The following is a 20,197-nucleotide window of genomic DNA, read 5'->3' as shown; positions in this document are numbered from 1 at the left end:
CAAGTCAAATATCCTTGCATCCCTTCTATTTAAGTGAAGCCCATTCCCGTAAAAACAGTCTCTCCTGTTAAACAGCACGGTCCATTCTGTGAAAAATTCTACCCCATGAGCCTTGCATAGTCCCTGTAGGGTCGAATTGATTGAGAAAGTTTTCAACTGTTCAACTGTACTCTCCTCTACTGTGTTAGGCAGAATTACAGACACTTTCAAATTTAATTCCAACTCTCGACTTTTTTCCCAACATTGCCTTGTACTTTTTTTTTTTTTTTTTTTTTTATGAAAACCCCAAACACGAAAGGTATCAAAACCTATAGTACTTAGTACCGTGCATGGGTTGAAGGAGAATTATGGGGGGGAGGGGGATGCCGGAAACTTTGCTCTAGAGACTAAACATGGGTTTCACCACTTCAAGCCTCCAATAAGCAAAGTGGTGGTATTTCACCGGTTGATGAAAGTCATCTACCACCTACAAAAAAAAACATTACGTCCGCGAAAGTAAGTCCTCAGATCCGCTACTCTTAATAGTTTACTTTACCCTTAAAATATGATATCTGCTCAACAACGTCATGTACCTTTGCCACTGGTAGACATACTCTCGGCCTATTCTACCCATCCTTCTTGCACAATATATTTCCCTTTTCCCTGACAATAGAGTCACCAACAATAACTACTTCTTGTGGGGCCAGTGCCTTCTGCCTTGGGAATTGCTGCTGTGTTGTCTGATGCACAAATGAGTGCTCTGACGTTGAGTTGGGTAGCACAGAGCTTGATGGGGCCTCCCATTTTAATTCCTTTGAGGGCAATCACCCTATTCTTCAAGCTCGCATAAACGCCCATAAGAACGCTGAGTTCGTGCCTAATTTACTCATACTCTTTGCACCAAAAAAAAAAAAAACAAAAAAAACACATATACTGGTGTGCAAAACTTAAGACCAGCCAGGTTTTCACCTGTAGCTTCTCATAGGAGTGGCCTGGATATCGGAAAAGCATACCAAAGGAACCTCGTGAGGTACAGAAAGGATGAAGGAAACATCGACACAACAACGGAAACAAAACGGTACAGAGGGACTTCATTCAAAAATGGCAACATAGCACTGGCTGCCATGATACAGATGCATCACTGCCAAAGATGGAACAAAGGGAAGAGGTGGTAGGAGATATGGCCACCCCTAATGTCAATGCAGGCTTTGCACTGCCTCTGCATACTTAGAACAATGTTGTTAAGTTCTTGCGGTAACATCGTCCATTCCTTTGTCAGCGCCATCTTCAGCTGGTGAACATTTCTGGTGGGTGTGGACGTGCTGCTAGGCGTCTCCCCAGAGCGTCCCATATGTGTTGGATAGGATTTAGATCGGTGGAACGGGCAGGCCAATCCATACGAACAATGTCCTCACTTTCCAAAAGCATATCAACAGCTGCAGCGCGATGGGGTGGGGCATTATTATCCATAAACACGAACTCGGGACCAATGGCACCTCGGAACAGACGCACATGGGGAAGGATTACCCTAGTACAGTAGCATGCACCGGTTACAGTACCGCCTTCCAGTATCTGTAGTTGTGTACGTCCATCCAAGATAACATCTCCCCCCCCAGACGAGAACACCTCGATCCCTTTCAGTGATGTTTGCGGAAGATATCATGTGCCAACCTCTTGCCAGATTGATTAGCTGATGTCCAGAATCGCTGCTGAGACTGAATCTACCCCCATCAGTAGAGTACCTAACCCCATTGGGCAGCTGTCCAGTCCTTGTGTTCGATGTACCACTGTAAACGGTGTCTCCGATTGGCAGGTGTTATAGGAACACAGTGTACTGGCTGTCGGGAAAACAGTCCACCTTTTTGGAGTCGCCTGGCCACAATAAACCGCGATATCCTGCGTCCTGTTCAGCTGGTTTGCAATGGATCCCGCTGTCTGGTGTCAGTTCCTCTTGGCCTGTTGGAGTATATAGCGGTCATCATTGGGCGTTGTGTTTCGTGGACGACCACCACTAGTCCTTCAAACAGCTGTACCTGTCGTTCTGAAGGCCGACCACGCACGTGAGACGATACCAAACACTGCAGCCACACTCCTCGCACTTCGACCTTCCTCGAGCTTCCCAATTATTCGACCCCAGGCAAATCATCCAGATGTTATATACTGGCCATTTCATTGTCTGTAGCACTGTATGAAACCAATCGAACGTCTGTAACAATTGTGCTCACCATTCGGTAATTTTCACATAACTGCTGAACCAAATGCTTTTATCTGTTTTATCATTTATCTATACCCAAATTCATTTATCTGTTTTTGTGAGCCTCTCATCACGATTCAAATTTTTGCATGTGCACAGCTTTCTACTGAACGGCCACAGTTATGCAAATCGCCACAGGCTGTTTCGCGTTTGATTTTGTGGTTGTAAACTTTAAAAATAGGGTTGGTCCTTAAGTTTTGCACACCTGTATACAAAGACATTCCCTAGGCTGTATCATATCTCGTTTTAGATCGAGCAGCAAACATCGCACAAACAGCACATTTTGTAAGGCCGTGATTCGTGGGTGAACCACCTCCTTCATTTCCCCCCCGAGGCATGGCACCCCCGCCATTCGAGCCCGTTGCTTTGCTACTCTAGTTTCAGACATGATTTCCGTTTAAATTCACTTTAACTGAGAATGAGATTACTACGTTAAACTGATAGATACCCAAATGCAATAATACGTGTTACGATATCAAGTTTTATTATGTAGGTGGTAGATGACTTTCATCAACCGGTGAAATACCACCACTTTGCTTATTGGAGGCTTGAAGTGGTGAAACCCATGTTTAGTCTCTAGAGCAAAGTTCCCGGCATCCCCCCCCCCCCATACTTCTCATTCAACCCACGCACGGTACTAAGTACTATAGGTTTTGATACCTTTCGTGTTTGGGGTTTTCATAAAAAAAAAAAATTATGTATTATGCTACACCGTTACGTTCGTTTTATTGCCTGACTAGAAAAAGAATTTCTTAGATAAAAGTAAAAATATACCGCTAAGCTACTTAATTATAACCTACGACCTACTCATTTACCATTATTAAAACCCAACAATTCCACTATCATTTGGCGTAATACTATACACCGATGAGCCAGAACATTATGACCACCTACCTAATATGATGTTGGTCCTCCACCTGCAGCCAAAATAGCTCGTACCCGGCGAGGCATGGACGCTACAAGATTTCTAAATGTGTCTTGTGGTATCTGGTACCAACCCATAACCAGCAGCTCCTTTAACTCCTGTAAGGTCCGTGATTGAGATGCCGCAGATCGGAGTTTCTGTTCAAACACAAACCACAGATGCTCGATGGGATTGATGTCAGGGGAATTTGGAGGCCGGGGTAATACCTGGAAGTCTTCCTCATGTTCTGCGAACAAAGATGGCACTACCAGAGGGAAAGACCGTTGCCATGAAAGGGTGTACCTGGTCAGCAATGATGTTTAGGTAAGGTGTAAGGTGTGTTGAGGGTCTAACGGCTCCTGGGGTTTCCCCCATCTCCGCGTATTTTCTGTATTTCGGACAAGCCTGAGATTTTTTAAAAAAGTGTATGATTCATGTGGTGTGTTGTGCCTATCATGCTCATCATGTTCATCATTTGTTCATCATGCCTATTAGCCACCAAGCCCCTAGTGGGACCTGACGTATCCACACCCTGCCACGGGGAGGCTGGCCGGGTGTGCCTAGTGAGACTATTTTACTCTGCCAGGTCCTGCCACTTACTTTCCTGAGATTTCAGTGGCTAGGACCTAAAAAAAAAATAATAAAAATAAAAAAATAATAAAATAAAAAAAAATAAAAAATTAAAAAAATAATAATAAATAAATAAATTGGAGAAGTCGCGAGCGTAGTTTAGTTAGTTAAGGTTCTTTTAAACATCGTTTGGGGTTTACGCTGAAAGTCTGTAAGGCCTAAAAGGTCGGGCATAATTTTTGGTCTGTCTTAAATTTTTTAATGTTGGGCTAATCGCTATGAAAGATGACAGTTTTGGATGGGGAGGCAGAAGACTGGGGGGAAGTGGAAGCAAAGGGGTAGATAGAGAAGATGATCCCCGTTTTTCAGTGGAGCATGCCCATGCCCCACCAGAGGAAAGAGGGTTCTCCCCCTGCCAGGAAATGGGGGTTTAAAGAGGTTCCTGCAAGTGCAGGATCTGAGAGCCAGATGACGCTCTAATCTAGCTCTGGGACGCTTCAGTGTTGGTCTCTTTCAGGAATTTCGTCAGTGTAACGAGAATTTGTCTTGTCTGGGGTAGATTTCCGCAAGAGTCTTCTCCTTTTCCTGTGAGCCACTTTGATTAGTCTTTTGGGCACTAATGGTGCGTTTTTTCTGTACTGTTGAATTTTCTTCTTTGATTCTGGTTTTTTTGAGTTTCTCCCTTGTTCTGGTTCATCCATTCCGTCTAAGTTTAGGCTTTTCTATTGAGTGTTGTTGTCTTCCTGCTGGACACAGGTTGTAGTGCAGTAATTGTTTTCCTTCTTGTAAATAGTTGAGTTGCAAAGTTGGTAAATGCTACAAATTCTTCTTGTGTATTTAGGAGTCGGGATTATTGGTGAATTGGATTGTATTGGATGTTTGTGATGAGGCTCGCTCTTATGTCATCATAATTTTCATATTCATGCATGATATGTGTCCATGATTCAGGTTCTCTGCAAGTATAATTTCTATCTTCTGTTATGCCTAGCATGTTTAGTTTTTCCTTAAAGAGGCCCTGGCCCGTTAGTAGATACATAGTGTTAAGGCCCGGGAAGATCCACGGTGGGGCTTTCGGGTGCATCTTTGTCACTAGTGGAAGAAATTTATGCGTTATTGCTCCTTTGGTGGTTTCATTACACCTTCTTTGCCAGGTTTCTGTTAGGAATTCATCTATCGTTTTTGTTCCCTCTAGGTGTAAAGTGTAAAGTGTGTTTAGGGTCAAGCGGCACCAGGGGGTTCCCCCATCTCTGCGTAGTTTACATTGTGGGTGAACCAGTTGACTGGAAAAGCCAGAGATTTAAAAGTGTATGGACTTTGTATATGTGTGATGCCTTGTACCGTTGTTCATCTGGTCATTTAGCCGCCAGACCCCTACTGAGGCCCGACGTTGTCCCACTCTCGCCCCGTGGAGGCAGACCAGGTACTCACTAGTATATAGTTCACTCTGGCAGGTCCGGCCACCTAATTTCCTGAGATTTCAGTGGCTAGGACCTAAAAAAAAAAAAAAAAAAAAAAAATCGCGTACGCGTCGCGGGAAGCGCTAGGAGAAGTCCAAAATGTTGGGCAAAATTAATTTAGATTGGTGATTTTAGATTGTGTGGGGCCTGTTCACGTTGCTGTCAGATAGAGTGGGGGGTGAAGGCTGAAGACTGGGGAGGCAATTAGACAGATAGACAGAAATATGGAGCTGAAAGGGAAGGCAACTCCAGTTTACAATATCTGGCATGACCATGCGTCGCATGCATGGGCTATACCAGCAGACGACCCCTATGGCCCTCTAGGTGGTAGACATCAGAGTGTCCGGCACACGGATGATTGGACCCAGGGTATCCCAGCAGAACATCGCCCAAACATGACACCGCCGCCACCGGCTAGTTTTCGTCCCACGGTGCATCCAGGCGCCATCACTTCCCCAGGTAAACAACGCACACGTACCCGGCCGTCCACATGGTGCAACAGGAAAAAAGATTCATCGGACCAGACGACCTTCTTCCAATCACTCAAGTTCCAGTTTCGATGTCGCGTGCCCATTGTAGGTGCTGTCACCGGTGAACCGTGTTTAGCATGGGCACTTGGAGCGGCCTGCGGCTACGCAGCCCCATTTTCAGCAGGGTTCGATGCACTGTGTGTTGTGACACATTACTCCTAGCATTCCAGTTACCGGCGAGTTGCGCCACAGTCTCCCTTCTGTTGCCACATACCATCCAAGAGAGCCTTCGCTCACCTCGAGCATCGATGAGCCGTGGTCGTCCAACACCTCACCGGCGGTTCGTGGGTTTTCCCTCCTTGGACCACTTTCGGTAGGTACTAACCACGCTGGCCTTGAGCATCCTACCAGCCGTGCCGTTTCGGATATGCTCTGACCCAGTCGTCTGGCCATTACAATTTGGCCTTTGTCAAACTCACTTAAGTCCACTGCCTTTCCCATCTGAAGAACAAGAGTAACACTGATTAACGGAGCTCAATATCAGTGTTTTTTTATACCGTGTCCCGATCCGCGCACGCGCCGTAGTTCACCTGTAGTTACTTCGATTTGCATAACGACTCGCTGGTCATAATGTTTTTGCTCATCGATGTATAATAGCGGTCATATTTAAATTATTAAATCTTGATCCTGTGATGATCCAAGAATCATTTTGCTAAGAATGCAAGGAAGAGTGTCGAAAATCTTTGCTTTTTTAGGCGTCCTTTTCAAAAAGTAAAAAATAAACATTTATTTATCACTCAACATACAGTATATTCGCATGTTTACTTTTGAGCGTTTTTCAGATTTTAGATGTTAAATAAGCAACGAGACGATACAGTTATATAGAGGAACGGTATTTTGTCACTAGCGAAGTGTAATATAAATGTATCAAATTTTACAAAAATCAAATGAAATAACATTTTCTTCTAGATTACTTAATATGGGGCCGTTGTGGGTAGCATAGCCACTTGTTTCAGATAAAAATAGAAAAATCCGCTTGCTCACAATACACTTTGTTTTGCACTAATGGTAGGCAGAGAGTGTGCCGAGAACATGCTGAAGCGATGGACCCCTGCTTGCCGTGTTAAGACAATCCAAGCATCTGGAGGTGGTAACTTGCGGAATGTTTTTTGGCACGGACTGGGTGCCAGATTACTTGCTGTTGTTCAAAACAAAGGCAGCCCGATTCGATACTAAATAAAGGTTCCTTTTCTTTTGGCCAGTGTGTGTACTTCACTAAATCAAATAAAGTAGCAATTCAAAATTTTAGAAGCCACTTTGTACGAGGCGGGGTTCGAATATGATCCAGAAAGCCTTGATTGTTTCTTGTTAGAAATAGTGTGGGTCAGTGAATTTTCGCGCAATCATTCATATTTCTCTCATCTTCACATTAACTGTACTGAGAGGCATATGCCGAATCATCTCGCAGGATTGCGTCCATAGAGGTTAGTAAGAAGATGAAACAAAGAAGTATTAAAAAAAAAAAAAAAAAACCGTGAACTAATTCATCTGCCCATGTGTAATAATGCAAAATTGCGTGTATTCTCTGGTGGAGCTGTCTGTTTTGCTAGACGAATAACCCGACTTTCCGAAGGGGCCGACTAATTCACCCACGGAGTGAAAATAGCTTAAAAGTGTGTCGCATCATTAAGGAGATTCGAACCCTGGCCTTTTACACGTGGTGTGGGGAAGATAGTGATTATTATCACTGTGCTACCCGCGTGGTACACGGTACTGCCATAAATACTGTCACATGTGTTACTCCATGTAGCCACAAAATAAAAAGACACAGGAACTCAAAACCTCTGTGGGTTTATTCTAGAACACCCAACAAATGAAGCAACACAACACAACACTCATTAAAAATGCCTTCCTTGTTTTTGACACAAGACCTCAAACGTTCCGGCCATTCATCAATAGAAGTACGCACAACATCCAGCGGGCAATTGGCCACAGCTTGCTCCAGTGATCTCTTCAGGCTCTCCAATGTGGCATGCCTTTTACCACAGACCATCCCTTCCAAAATAGCCCACAAATGGTAATCAAGTGGATTAAGATCTGGGCTGGCAAGAGGCTATTCGTCATGCTTGATGAACTCGGACACATTCTCTGTCAGCTATGTTTGGGTGATCTTTGCCTTGTAGGCAGGCGCTGAGTCCTGTTGGAAGATCCAGTGCTGACCACTGAAGAGAGTCTGATTGAGGGGTCTCACATGCGGCTCCAAAATATCATTCAGATACATCCTTGCACTGGGTTTTCCCCCTGAACACAAAAATGCATCTTTGTTACACCTTCGTAGGAAGGTGTAACAAAGCATCACCAAACCATCACTGATGCTGGATGATGACCCCTTTCAACCCTTTTAACGGCCTTACATGCCTGCAGCTCTGCACCCATAGCTCTGCAGAGGTATGGGCATACACCTTTTCATTTTGACGGTTGTAACTCTCCCCAATAATAAAAATCTTTTCATATGTGAAGATTATCCGTCGATGCTTACCATTCGCGTACAGACGCTGCAGTGCCTCTTATCTTTTTTGCCTCCATTCCATCAGAGTCTGAGTTAGGAACTGCCCTGTTCTCCCGCGGTAGGCAATTATCTCTAGATCACTTTTGATTATGCGTGACATCGATCTTGGTGATATTCCCATTTCTCTGGACATGATTTTCTGTTTTCGTAGGGGATGCTTACGAATTCTGTTCTCCACCGCCTTGATAGCTGCAGGGGTCCTCACAGTTCTTGGGCGACCGGACCCGGGGCCTGTCATCAAGTTTCTGTTGTTCATTGTACCTATCAATTGCCCTGTAGACAAATCTTCGGCTTATTCCAAGTGGTTTCAGAAGTTTGAAAATTGCATCATGTCCTGCCTTATGACAGTAGTCCTGTTTATGACAGAAGACCTATGACAGTAGTCCTGTTTTCTTTATCTCCCCATTCCATTTTCACTGGCTTCCTTTCCTAATTGATGATACCTGTTAAAGAAAACCATACATTAGTACTACACATGATGCAAAACCCACAGCACTGTGATATCATTTTCTGTTTTTACGAGAGTCTTACTTTTGTGACAGTACCGTGTATAATCAAATTATTTGGTGAAAGAAAACTGAAACTTGTTGATATCCGGGAATGACGCACTGTCGAAATAAAGTTGTGTGAGTGGTATTTATAATAGCATATTCTGACATTTATAATAGCCGTGAGATAGGGAGAAATACCTTCTATGCTGCTTGGCATTAAACAGCAGTCAATAACATGAACATTAACAAACGTTGAGAGGTTTATTCTGAACAAGTTCCTCATTTCTGTACGTGAAATCTCACAAGAAATGAACACTATTAGTATGCGTAAAGGCTAAATACTATTGTGGTTTTCTGACAAGAAACACGAAGGTACCCGTAAGGAAAAAAAAAACAAAATGTAAGGATCAAGGAAAGATTATTCTTCTACACGATAACGCTCGGTCCTATGCTGCTAATAAAACCAACTCAACACTCTGCGCTGGGAAATTCAATACTCCTTTCCTTCCCCTTGCAGTCAAATTTCAGATTTTCACCTCTTTGGACCGTTAAAAGAAGTTTTGTGCGGATAGAAGTGTAACACCAACGCGTCCTAAGAAAATCTGTGCTGCGGGGGATAGAAACATGCCCACCTCGATAGGACAAGTGTTTACATGTGGAGTAAGAATACATCGAAAAGACTACTTGATACAAACAAATAACACGGATAGTTACGTTACTGAAACGTTAGCTTCAACGGTCTGATCACTGAGGCTCTCGTGCTTGGCTTGGCCTGATCACTGAAACACTACGATCAAAATATAACCCCTCCCTTTCCTGTTCGTAATACACAACGTGACTTCTATTTATGCTCTTTTTCCCTCCAGGAAAAGAAGGGATTAGAAGAATGGCCGGACTGAAATATTTTGCTCTAGAAGGCCTCAATTAAGAACCGCCTAAAAAGTATGTTAATGCACGGTGCGTTAGAAAAATCGCAGAACCAAAGTGAAAATGGAGGTAATAGGTTATTAAGCCCAGTCACGAAATGACAACATTATAACAGATTGCACGTACAAACTGTGATTTGGACTATTAATAAAATTGTGAGAAAACCCCAGCATAATGAGAATTTATACGGTACGGAGACAACTGAAATTATGAAATGAATCTTTTAAGGATTCCTGCATTCTTAGACGGGATTTGAACCCAGAAATATACTATCCGATATGGTCAATTAACATATACTGGCAACATGTTGTCAGCGAACCCGTTAGGTGGGCTTAGCGTTCCACTGAAACATATCGATCGTGTACGAGATGCTGACACCCTAAGTTTACGCAGTCGATCTGAGTGAACACTTCCGCGATAATCAAAATACAAATGTATGAAAATATGAATAAACTGGTGTAATTACGCTTTGAAGGTAAAATCCGAGAGGTACTACATTATTAAACATCTGCGGTTGATTGGTGTTTTATTTTTGGCACATCGGAAAAACTCAAGGGTTTATACTCCCCACACACCACCACCACCACCATACAAGATCGGCTAGTTAAAGAGCTTTAAAAATTCCTTTATTCTCTCATGTGTTTCTCTTTGGGAGAATGGAGAAATCTTCAAATGAATGACAATTGGTAAACCATATATGCTTCTATTTACTATCAACGGAAGACCACAATTTTGGATAAAATGGTAATTTGATCTGAGTTCTTATTTCCTTATACAAGAAGAGACTACTAACTTGTTGTCGTTAATGCCTATAATTAGCCGAAGCTAAAAAATGATGTTCATAAAACTTATGAGTGTGTTATGTTTTCAGCTAAGTCTAATACCTCTGTTTATGTGATTTGACCCGAGAAAATTTTTCTGATAATAGAAAACCAGGCTGGAATCCTCCTCTCATCTTATCAGAGACGTCTGCTACATAGTCTACAAGACAGAGGATATTTAGAGAGGACACAGCTACACCATATCTGGAAATCACTAATACGAGCCTGATATGATCCAATCACCACAACCAAATGCAAATAAACGTTGATTTAATATGTGCTTTTCCACCCATCTAAAAAAAAAACTTGGTAACTATCACTCCTAATCCATTGCCCTTTATTTCTACTGTATCTTTTTCCTGGGCTATTAAAAGCACAATATTTTGACATCCTGCTAGAATTCCCTCTATATTTTTCACGAAATAAGAGTTCACATTATCTGGTATATATTTGCATAGTTTGACAACTTTTAACACGACTGTAAGAGATTTTCTATTTTGTCGTGCTTTATGGTTTCGTTTCGGAAACTAACCGACTTTCATTCAGTGTGATTGAAGGAGTAGGGTCAACAGCGTCTGATAGTGCGTGTGAGACGAAAAAATCAATGAACAGTTCTAAAAATAACTTTTAATATTCGGCTGCTGCCAGAATAAGACCTAAACGTATCCATGAATGGGCAATGCGGTTTTGGATAAATAACTTTTAAAACGCCTTAGGATGTGTCGCCCTCAAAATGTGGTAATCTACGGTATGATATGGCAGCCCCCCCCCCTCTTTTAGTGCGTGCAAAAGGAATAGTTCTTGAGAAATGTGTCATTTTGTCTCAGGTAAGCATTAAGGAATCCTGTCAGTGCTAATTCAGTCCTTGGCTCTGTTTTGGATGGTATTCATTCCCTCCCTCCGTCACATCTCCCTCTCATAATTACAAGTTGTCATGACAACTGCAATGCGTAAAATCTTCGTTCAGAAACTGCATCACTGGAATCTCATTCTTTGCCAAACTCGTGCAATTGAAATCGTACGAAAATAGAAATTTCATCACATACCGGCACCTTCTGCATATTAATTGGTAAAGTTTATTGAAGTCATTAGGCTTAAAGATGAGTCTTATTACAATTGCTGCATTTTCTAAAAATAAAACTGGTATTCTATTTGTGGCGTCACATTTGCAGGTCAGGTTAGCTGTTATATCAGTTATTCCTGGAGAGAGAATTATTCCACCTTACCCGGCTTCTCTTGACGTCAACCAATGTGTGTGACGTTACAGCTTCAGCTAACTTTGAACTTGCTCCGTTACCTTGGTTACAGAGGCACTCTTTTACGTCACTTTGACGTCACTGCAGCTACAATATGAGAAAGATGAACGCTGAACCAATGCTTTCCTTTGTAGTATATAGGTGATCTGCTGAGGGGTTCAGACCCACACGATCCCTGACCTCCGTTATTGTTAGGTCTAGTTGGTATCATGAGCGGAGTGTGTTCCGATGTTCAGGTCGCGCTGCTGCAAGCGGAAAATAACTGTCCGTACAGCCTCCTACAGCCACATCCTCTGTCGACGGCTACGGGAATCTTTCAACGTTCACCGAGGGGCACCTGGACGAGTTGGTATTTAGGATCTTCCAAAGATGCTATGAATGAATTAAGACACGATGATAGTAGAAAGGTAATAATTATTTAATTATATTTAGGCACTTTTGGAAATATTCGCAAAAAAAATGCATATTTAGCTAGATTTTAAAATGATAATATTTTCGAAATGTCTAACGTTTACTTAAATTTTTATATCATTACGTTTACAACATTCGTTGCACTAAAGTAATAACAGAGCGCATCTTTATTTTAATTTTTTTTTTAATTTCAGGTATAATCATAGTAATGTTGATAGTGAATAATGCTACGCATTGGATTTTTATTTATCTTCTGATGTATGCCACGTTCAAAAATTACACCCAAAGTGGTGAAAATAGACTCGGTGCAAGTGGCACTAATTCTGTCCAGCAAGAGCCTGACGAAATAATTTTTCACCGGAAGTCAGAGTCACGTGTTTTATGGTGGAAGAGCACACGATGGCAATTTCGTTCAGTACTTTCGTAACGATTAATCTCTGCGTATTAATCGGAAAATTTTTAATGACAATTGCACATAACATCGTATTTTTGTGCGATAATTATTGCGCATATAGATTTTCTATAATACAAGTACTAATAAACCAACTGCACGTGGGACATAAATATTTAATACGCATTACCTTCAATACCTTTTATGATCACCAGAATCAGAGCGAAACAAATAGCGACTTCCAAAATGTTTTTTTCAAAGCGGACTTTGCATACAAAATATTTTTTTTGCAACATACAAAATATTTAAAGTGGATATTAAATATTTTTATGCAAAAAATATATTAATGCAACATAACGTCGATCGCTACATTAAATTTAAATTTCTAATTTTCAAAAACCTTTTTAATATTTTCTTCTGGCTTATTCGATTGAGTATAGCTAGTGCTAGTTTTTTCCTGAGTTCCATATTCTATAAAATTATTTGATTAGTAAATTAGCGTATTTCTACGAGCGATGGCCTGTGATTTTAATTCTGGTATTCCTGTACATACACTTTCACTGCACTACATACCCGGCTTACATATATGCACATGGCAGAAGTTATAGAGCTAAACGATTAACTTAGTATTGAGTTATAAACAGCAATTGGGATATAAGCCTCCCCAACTCTTATATCGTAATTACATAATCCTAATTAAAATAATAAAATAATACTTTATGCAAACATGAATTTGAAGGAAAAAAAAAAACCCAGATAACGCATCCCTCTAGAAATTCGCTCACTATTTCTATCTTTCATTCATAAAGAAACCTTACTTTGCCTGAAGAGTAATATGAACGATTCCTTTAATTTTAAAAGACTAAAAGCACAAACCTGAGTATTGTATTAATAAATAAACACTGAGTAGTTTCTTACTGGCGGTTACAAAAGGATGTTTTCGATTTGGTGGAAATCCTATATTTTACAACAGATAAATGAAAAACGCGAAAAAATCGCCAAAGTTTCCTGTAAATTTAAAAAAAACCATCATAGAGATCAAGGTTTTGAGATCAGGGTTGGATTAGTTTATTCCATTTATAAAAAAAATTGTTTCTTTATGCTCAAGCCAACTGATTATACTCATTCATGAAGACAAGCTACCTGGTTATTTTACTTTAATTTACATACTCATATGTTTATAGTCACTGATCTTGGATACATGTGGCATTGTCCATAAATCTCAAGTTAATAGATTCCTATCAAAATCGCCATTTTGTGTCTATAGCATTATTCAATAGTTCTTAATTTTTCAACAGCGAAGGAAGTGAGTGAAGGGAATTTACCTAAATGCTCACACAGGATTATCCATGTAAATCTTGTCTAGATTACATGGCTCGTCAGAGAAGAAAACACACTCCACGATATCGCATCCCTTCACCTTTGTCGGATTATTTCAGTTAATGGACTACTTGAATGCGATAAGAGCGCAAGTCTAATTTTTAATTGCCCCAAAGCGCTACCAGATGACAATTGATATTGCTGTTTCAATTTATTGACCTCTTGAAGGATTCCTAAGTGCTGCAATCTAAACTGCAAATTTTTCCTCTGGTAACAGTGGTTTTGAGTTGTATTTTTTTGTCATGTGTATGTGTGCTTTAAGTGTCGTGTTCTTCTTTTGGTTTGCTGGGCGAAAACCCGGATTTCTTGGGGGAAAAAAACATTCAACCATCTCCAAAGATCGACTAACTCAGCCAAGTTGTAAAATAAAAGCTCAAAAATTCTTCGCATCATTGAAGGAATTAGATCTCAGGCCTTTTCCACCCGGTGTTTGGGGAAGGTGATTATAATCACTCAGCTTACCTGCGAAGGCTTTTTGTGATGAACACTGAAAGTCGCTCGAAAACGACTGATCAAACAATGAATAGCAGACATTCATTTTTTTATTTGGAAAGAATTCTTGGAATGCACAATGGCATTTCTTGTAAGGTTGAAATTTAAAAAAAAAACGGTAATAAGAAACAGTAAAAGAATGGAGAACTGGTTTGGCCTAGCTCGACTCCAAACAGAATAGTGGCTCACTCACACTTACCTGTATAAAATTTCAAAATTAAAATTTGTATGTTTTGACACAGGGTTCAGTTTTAAATGGATAACTCAGTACCTGTAGGCTGTTTTATACGTAAAAAATTAAGGATATAACTGGGCATTCGATTGAACAATTATTGAACAGGTACATAAAAATCAAACGGATTGAGGTCTAAAAAGTATAATCAAAGCAAACGACAGCTTACTAAATCGTGGAAAAGTTCCAAAATTTTTCTGAAGAAAATTCGTAGTAGGTTCAACCAGCAGCCTACGCACTAGCAAGCATCAACGTTAGTATGTGTTACCCTCACTGGAAAGTGGAAGCCATTAATCTGCCTTCACACTGCGAACGAATGTGGAATATACTGTACTTTGCTCTTTTATAAGTTTTCCACGTTAAAAATAGAATACGAATAAATTTTATTACATGCACTGATGTTCCAAAGATATTTAAAAAATCTTTTTCTGTTAGTGGCCTGTCAGTTACTGTGATAGAAAAGATTTGTATCATTGCCTTTTGAAACGAAAGTACAGTACACTGTTTAGTTTTAATTACAGTGTTTAAAAGTGTTATTTCTTTAAACATTGAGGAATCTAATATGTTGTGCTTTTAACTCACATCACGGCATTTAATTTTCTAACTTTATTATCAAATAGCTCAGGCTTGGGTAATACTGATATTATCCGTCTTTGGTTAATAAACACATATCTTTTACATTTTCAATCTGCATACAGTATAAAATATGTTAAATGAAATTCTGATAGTAATATAAACGTAAACGTTTTTATATTTAATCGTATCAATAGTTACTTTTACACTTTTTTGATCAAGCAATCTGGCTGCTTTGCAAAATTGAAAAGGTTTAAATCACTGAAGTCAGTGACATACTATTGTACCGTAAAAGTCCATGAAGCGGTTGAGGGCATGTTTCGGAGGGCTGTAATACTGAAATTCGTACCAAAAACCAACAAGTCCCATCTCTTATGGGGAGAAGTTTAGATATTTGCAGAAGAGGAAAGTCAAAAAATCGAAGTCACGCATCTTGCTGAATTTTTAATAAGCTTTTTAATCAATTGAAAACTAAAATCAAAATGTTAATTTAGAGCCGTACTTATTTTTTTGTCTGTTGACCACATTTCCACCTTCAGACAGATCTTGGAGAAGTGCTAGGAATATAATGTAGATCTGCTCCATCTCTTTATTGATTTCAGCACGGCATATGATAGTGTGGACAGAGTGGAGCTATTGAAAACAATGGGAAGCCTGGGGATACCAAAAAAGCTTGTAAGGCTGACAAAGATCATGCTTGAAGGAAGCAAGTGCAAGGTTAAGGTGCAAAGGAATCTCTCCGAGTCCTTCAAAGTGAGGAGAGGGCTGAGACAAGGGGACCCTTTGTCGCCAGTCTTTTTTAACTTGGTACTGGAGAGGGTTACGATCGGCCACCACCTCCAATGGGATCATATATAACAGACTCTACCAGCACTTAGCCTATGCAGATGACGTAGTGATGACTGCAAGAAACCCACACATTCTGAGGACAGCTTTTGAAGAACTGAAGAAAGAAGCAGAAAGGGTTGGGTTGAAGGTAAATGAAAATAAAACGAAGTTTATGATTACAGGTGGAAGGGAGAGACAAGATACTGAACAGATCCGGCAAACAACAAAGCATAGTTTCAATAGATCAGAATCCTTCAAATATCTGGGAGTTATGATTCAGCATGATAATAGTAATACACAGAAATTCAGGCTCGTCTTAATGCTGGTAATACATGCTATTTTTCCCTGCAGAAACACTTTCGATCAAAACTGCCTCTAGAAGAACTAAATTACTGTTATACAAAACAGTGGTACGACCTGTCATAACTTATGTTAGTGAAACATGGGTGCTTAAAAAGAAGGACGAAAAATCTTTAAATGTGTGGGAATGAAAGATATTAAGGAAAATCTTTGGCATACAGTATAAAATCGGGGAAGAGTGGAAAATAAGGGCTGAAGGAACTGTATGGAGAACCGGATATAATAGGCGTGATAAAGAGCTCAAGACTTAGATGGGCAGGCCACGTGATACGAATGGAGGAACAGATGGCCAAGGAAAGCAATGAAAGGGCAACCGGGAGGAAGAAGATTGAAAGGAAAGTCACTTATTCCGAAATAAGAATTTTTGCAATTATACATTTTACGATCTTTCAGCAGAGAGAGAGAGAGAGTGTTGTTGTTGTTGTAGTAGGGTCTTAGGAGCATCAGCAACTAAGACCATATTGCTTCGTGTATACTGTCTGTAAATTGCGTGTGTTCTGTGATCGATTTTCTGTTTGCTGGACGAAAAACCCGAGTTTCCGGGAGGGAAAAACCATGAAACCCTCGCCTGAGACCAGCTAACTCAGCCACGTTTTCCTCACATCATCGATGGGACTCGAACGCAAGTCTTTTACACCCGGTGTGGGGAGGACGGTGATTATACCAGCTGTACCCACGAAGGCGAGAGAAAGTGTGAAGAGATGACAAGCAAGAATTGTGCAGTTTTTTGTTTCGTGACATCTCGTGCTGCATTAAAAATGTTTTTACGAAAAAGATGAAATGTAATTTATATTTTAAAATAATTCAAGTATTTGAATTCTGTATTTCCCTTCTGGTTAAACTAAAACTGATTCCCATGTAAATAAAATTATAAATATTGACACATTGATTTACATTAATTGAAACAATAAGTGAACGTGCCAAGTTATCATCTTACTTCACACCATTTTTGGCTCTAGAGCGACATTAATTCTGTCCTAGCCTGGCTGTCTTTTGGCACTATGCTAGCAACGTCACAGATGAGGTCAACTGGGACTGATATGGTGCATACAGATTTATCAAAACCTTTCATAGCGTCTGCCATCAGCTACTCCTGCGTAAGTTCTAATGCTGTGGTATTAGATGTTCTTATATTGTGAATGTCTTTTTTTTAATAAATTAATACACAGGTTATAACTCATTGCATTATATCAAATGCTTTTAGAAATTAACTTAGGTAAGATAAATAATCAAATAAAACGAAGGACTATGCAAAAAAGGGCATGTTATTAGAGACAAATTGTAATTCACTTCAGGTTTCGTTACAGTATATACTCCCTGGCTAGAAAATTAGAAACCTTTTGCAACTGGCTTCAACAGTTAGTTAAAAAATACGATATGCACGATATGCAATAAAAGTTGTTACATGGTAAGATCACAAGTTTCTTGGTATGAGATATATAGTATACGCTTTCCGGGAGTTTTTTAGTCGATCTGGTCATAGAGAAGATGGATGATCTTTCCAACTTTCAGAAAGGTGTTATTGTTGGAGCACGTTTAGCAGCGGCCACAATTGAGAAAGTAAAGGAAATCAGTGGTGTATCGAAAGCAACCATCTCAAAGTGAAACATTCTTCAAGAATAGAACTTGAACCTTATCAATGAGTGGAAGACAAAAGGAAGATGTGCTAAAGAAAATCGGTACTCCAAGAACGCGATTGCAGGAATTTAAAGTGAATTGTGCACCAGAATAGAAAGTCCAGTATGCAGTAAATAACTGAAAATTCAATTTAGGCAAAAATATGAACCAAGCGGCGAGGTTGAAGAAGCTGGGATTCTTCAACTACTTCTTTCTGTAAAAATCTAAAAATTCGACTGGAGTGATGCTGCTGCTGCCAAAGCCAAGACTGGATTGTGGAACAGTGTACAAAGATCATGTTATCTGACGAGTCTCGATTTACGCTTTTTTTGCACCAATGGTTGGTAGAGTGAAGTCTGGCGTGAACCTCGTTAAACCATGCATTCAGACTGTCTCGTGTCTTCCACTCAAGCGAATGGAGTATGTTCTCTGTTGGTAAGGGCTAGCTCTACTCGTGCCATTAGTAGGTCGTTACCTCCAGTGAATATCTATGTCGTATCGGACCAACTTCGCCCTGCAATGCTTCATTTTTACCAGGATTGCGATGGTTTCTTTGAAGATGACAACCCAACTATAGCAAAAATTGTATCTGAATGGCTGGAGGAACATTCCCACGATTCCCAACAGCTAACTTGGCCGCCTAATTCTCCAAATTTTAATGGAATTGAGAATGTCTATGATATGATATGCCGGAAAGGGTAGTTACGCTTTGGTTCTCTGCTAACCACAATACACTAGCTGAAAAATATCCTGATAAAAGAATAGTCCAATCTGGAGCTAGACTCCCTCCGACACCTAGTGGGATCCATGACTCGACAGGTACGGGCTATAATTACGGCAAAAAAGTAGTCCTCCTAAAAGACATTGAATAAAGGTTTACAATTTTTTTGGCCTTAATTTCCTGGACGATTTACAAAGTGCAAATCGTCCAGAAAATTAAACCTCACAACGAGAGGAATTCGCTGTTCAACCGCATAGACGAAGATGAGCACTTTCTGAAAAATGTCTTTTGCAGTGATGAATGTATACAGATCACGGCACGGCACTTTCATTTTGAAATTATAACAATTAGATGATTTATTGCAGCTACATAAATGAGATTTTCAAGCTAATTATATTATAGTGATAATGAGAAAGAAAATGTATACTCAGTACGTTAAACTTGTGGGATGTAATTCGCCACAGTATTTTAATTTGAAATTAATTCGTTTAATGATTCATTAAATTCATTTAATTTAGCTCTTCAAAAATGTGCATAAGGAGATGTAAATGTATTTTCGACAAGTAGTTTAAGCATAAAAATAGTCGTCGTAGTTGCCACTTAGTCATCAAGCAAGACTACTAATTATTCACCAAAAATTCAACTAAAAATTTAACTCGTATTTGCATATTGTATAAATGTTTTACTTAATTGTGGATATATGTGCATTCGTATACACGTTAACAGCGTGATAAATTTTTTTGACCTGTTCGTATGATACAGACGATAAATACATAAATGAGGGAAGAGAAACAAATAAACGAATCTTAAAATCTCTTACACTTGCACAAAGGAATACAGAAATAATGATTTTAGTAAAATACATGGTGTCTATATTCACCTGAATTATTTGCCTGATTATGAAGCTGGATTGAAATTTTATTGTCATAGGTTTCTTAAAATGGCTGCATTGAGTTGCTTTGATAACTGCAGTTATCAAAGCAGCTCATTGAGTTTTTTCTCATATGGTTTCTAACCGATGGCAGTCTTGATCCCAGCAAGCACTGCGACAGTACAGCGTTAAAACGGAGACAGTGCAGGAGAAAGCAATGTGCGTGCGTGTTTTGGCTATGGGATACCAAATCTTCAGTAACTGTAAAGAGACCTTTTCAACAGGAATTTCAGGAAGATCCACCTAGAGAACAATCAAATGAGGCGATGGTTGAAATAGTTTCAAGAAACCAACATCAGAATAGGTCCAGTACCTGCAGATAAAGTTTCGAAAATTCAGGAAGTGTTTATCAGAAGTCCTACATAATCTATCCGCCGGGGCAATCCTGCAGGTGCAAATACTTCGAGCAACATTACACCGGGTGATTCGCCAGCGAGTGAAACTTTATCCTTACAAAGTGCAAACAGTCCAGGAAATTAACCCACAAGACAAACCACAACGAGAGGAATTCGTTGTTCACATTCTCAACCATATAGACGAAGATGACCACTTTCTGGAAAAAT

The 20,197-nt window shown here is 40.0% G+C and overlaps 1 protein-coding gene across 1 annotated transcript in view; it reads left to right on the top strand.

Annotated features, from left to right (window-relative positions):
• The first annotated feature begins 11,951 nt into the window (after window positions 1-11,951).
• The window catches only part of LOC150091751 (putative nuclear hormone receptor HR38), a 187,410-nt gene continuing 179,164 nt past the window's right edge, over window positions 11,952-20,197 (top strand). The window contains exon 1 of the mRNA XM_090385565.1: window positions 11,952-12,105. The gene's annotated coding sequence lies outside the window, so the exon portion shown is untranslated. The remainder of the gene's footprint in view (window positions 12,106-20,197) is intronic.

The sequence above is a fragment of the Mastigoproctus giganteus genome, chromosome 1 (assembly GCF_048544385.1).
Source record: "Mastigoproctus giganteus isolate SK-2022 chromosome 1, ASM4854438v1, whole genome shotgun sequence".
Classification (NCBI taxonomy): domain Eukaryota; kingdom Metazoa; phylum Arthropoda; class Arachnida; order Uropygi; family Thelyphonidae; genus Mastigoproctus; species Mastigoproctus giganteus.
Note: the sequence above shows the minus strand (reverse complement) of the source record. Positions and strands in the feature narration are given on the sequence as shown.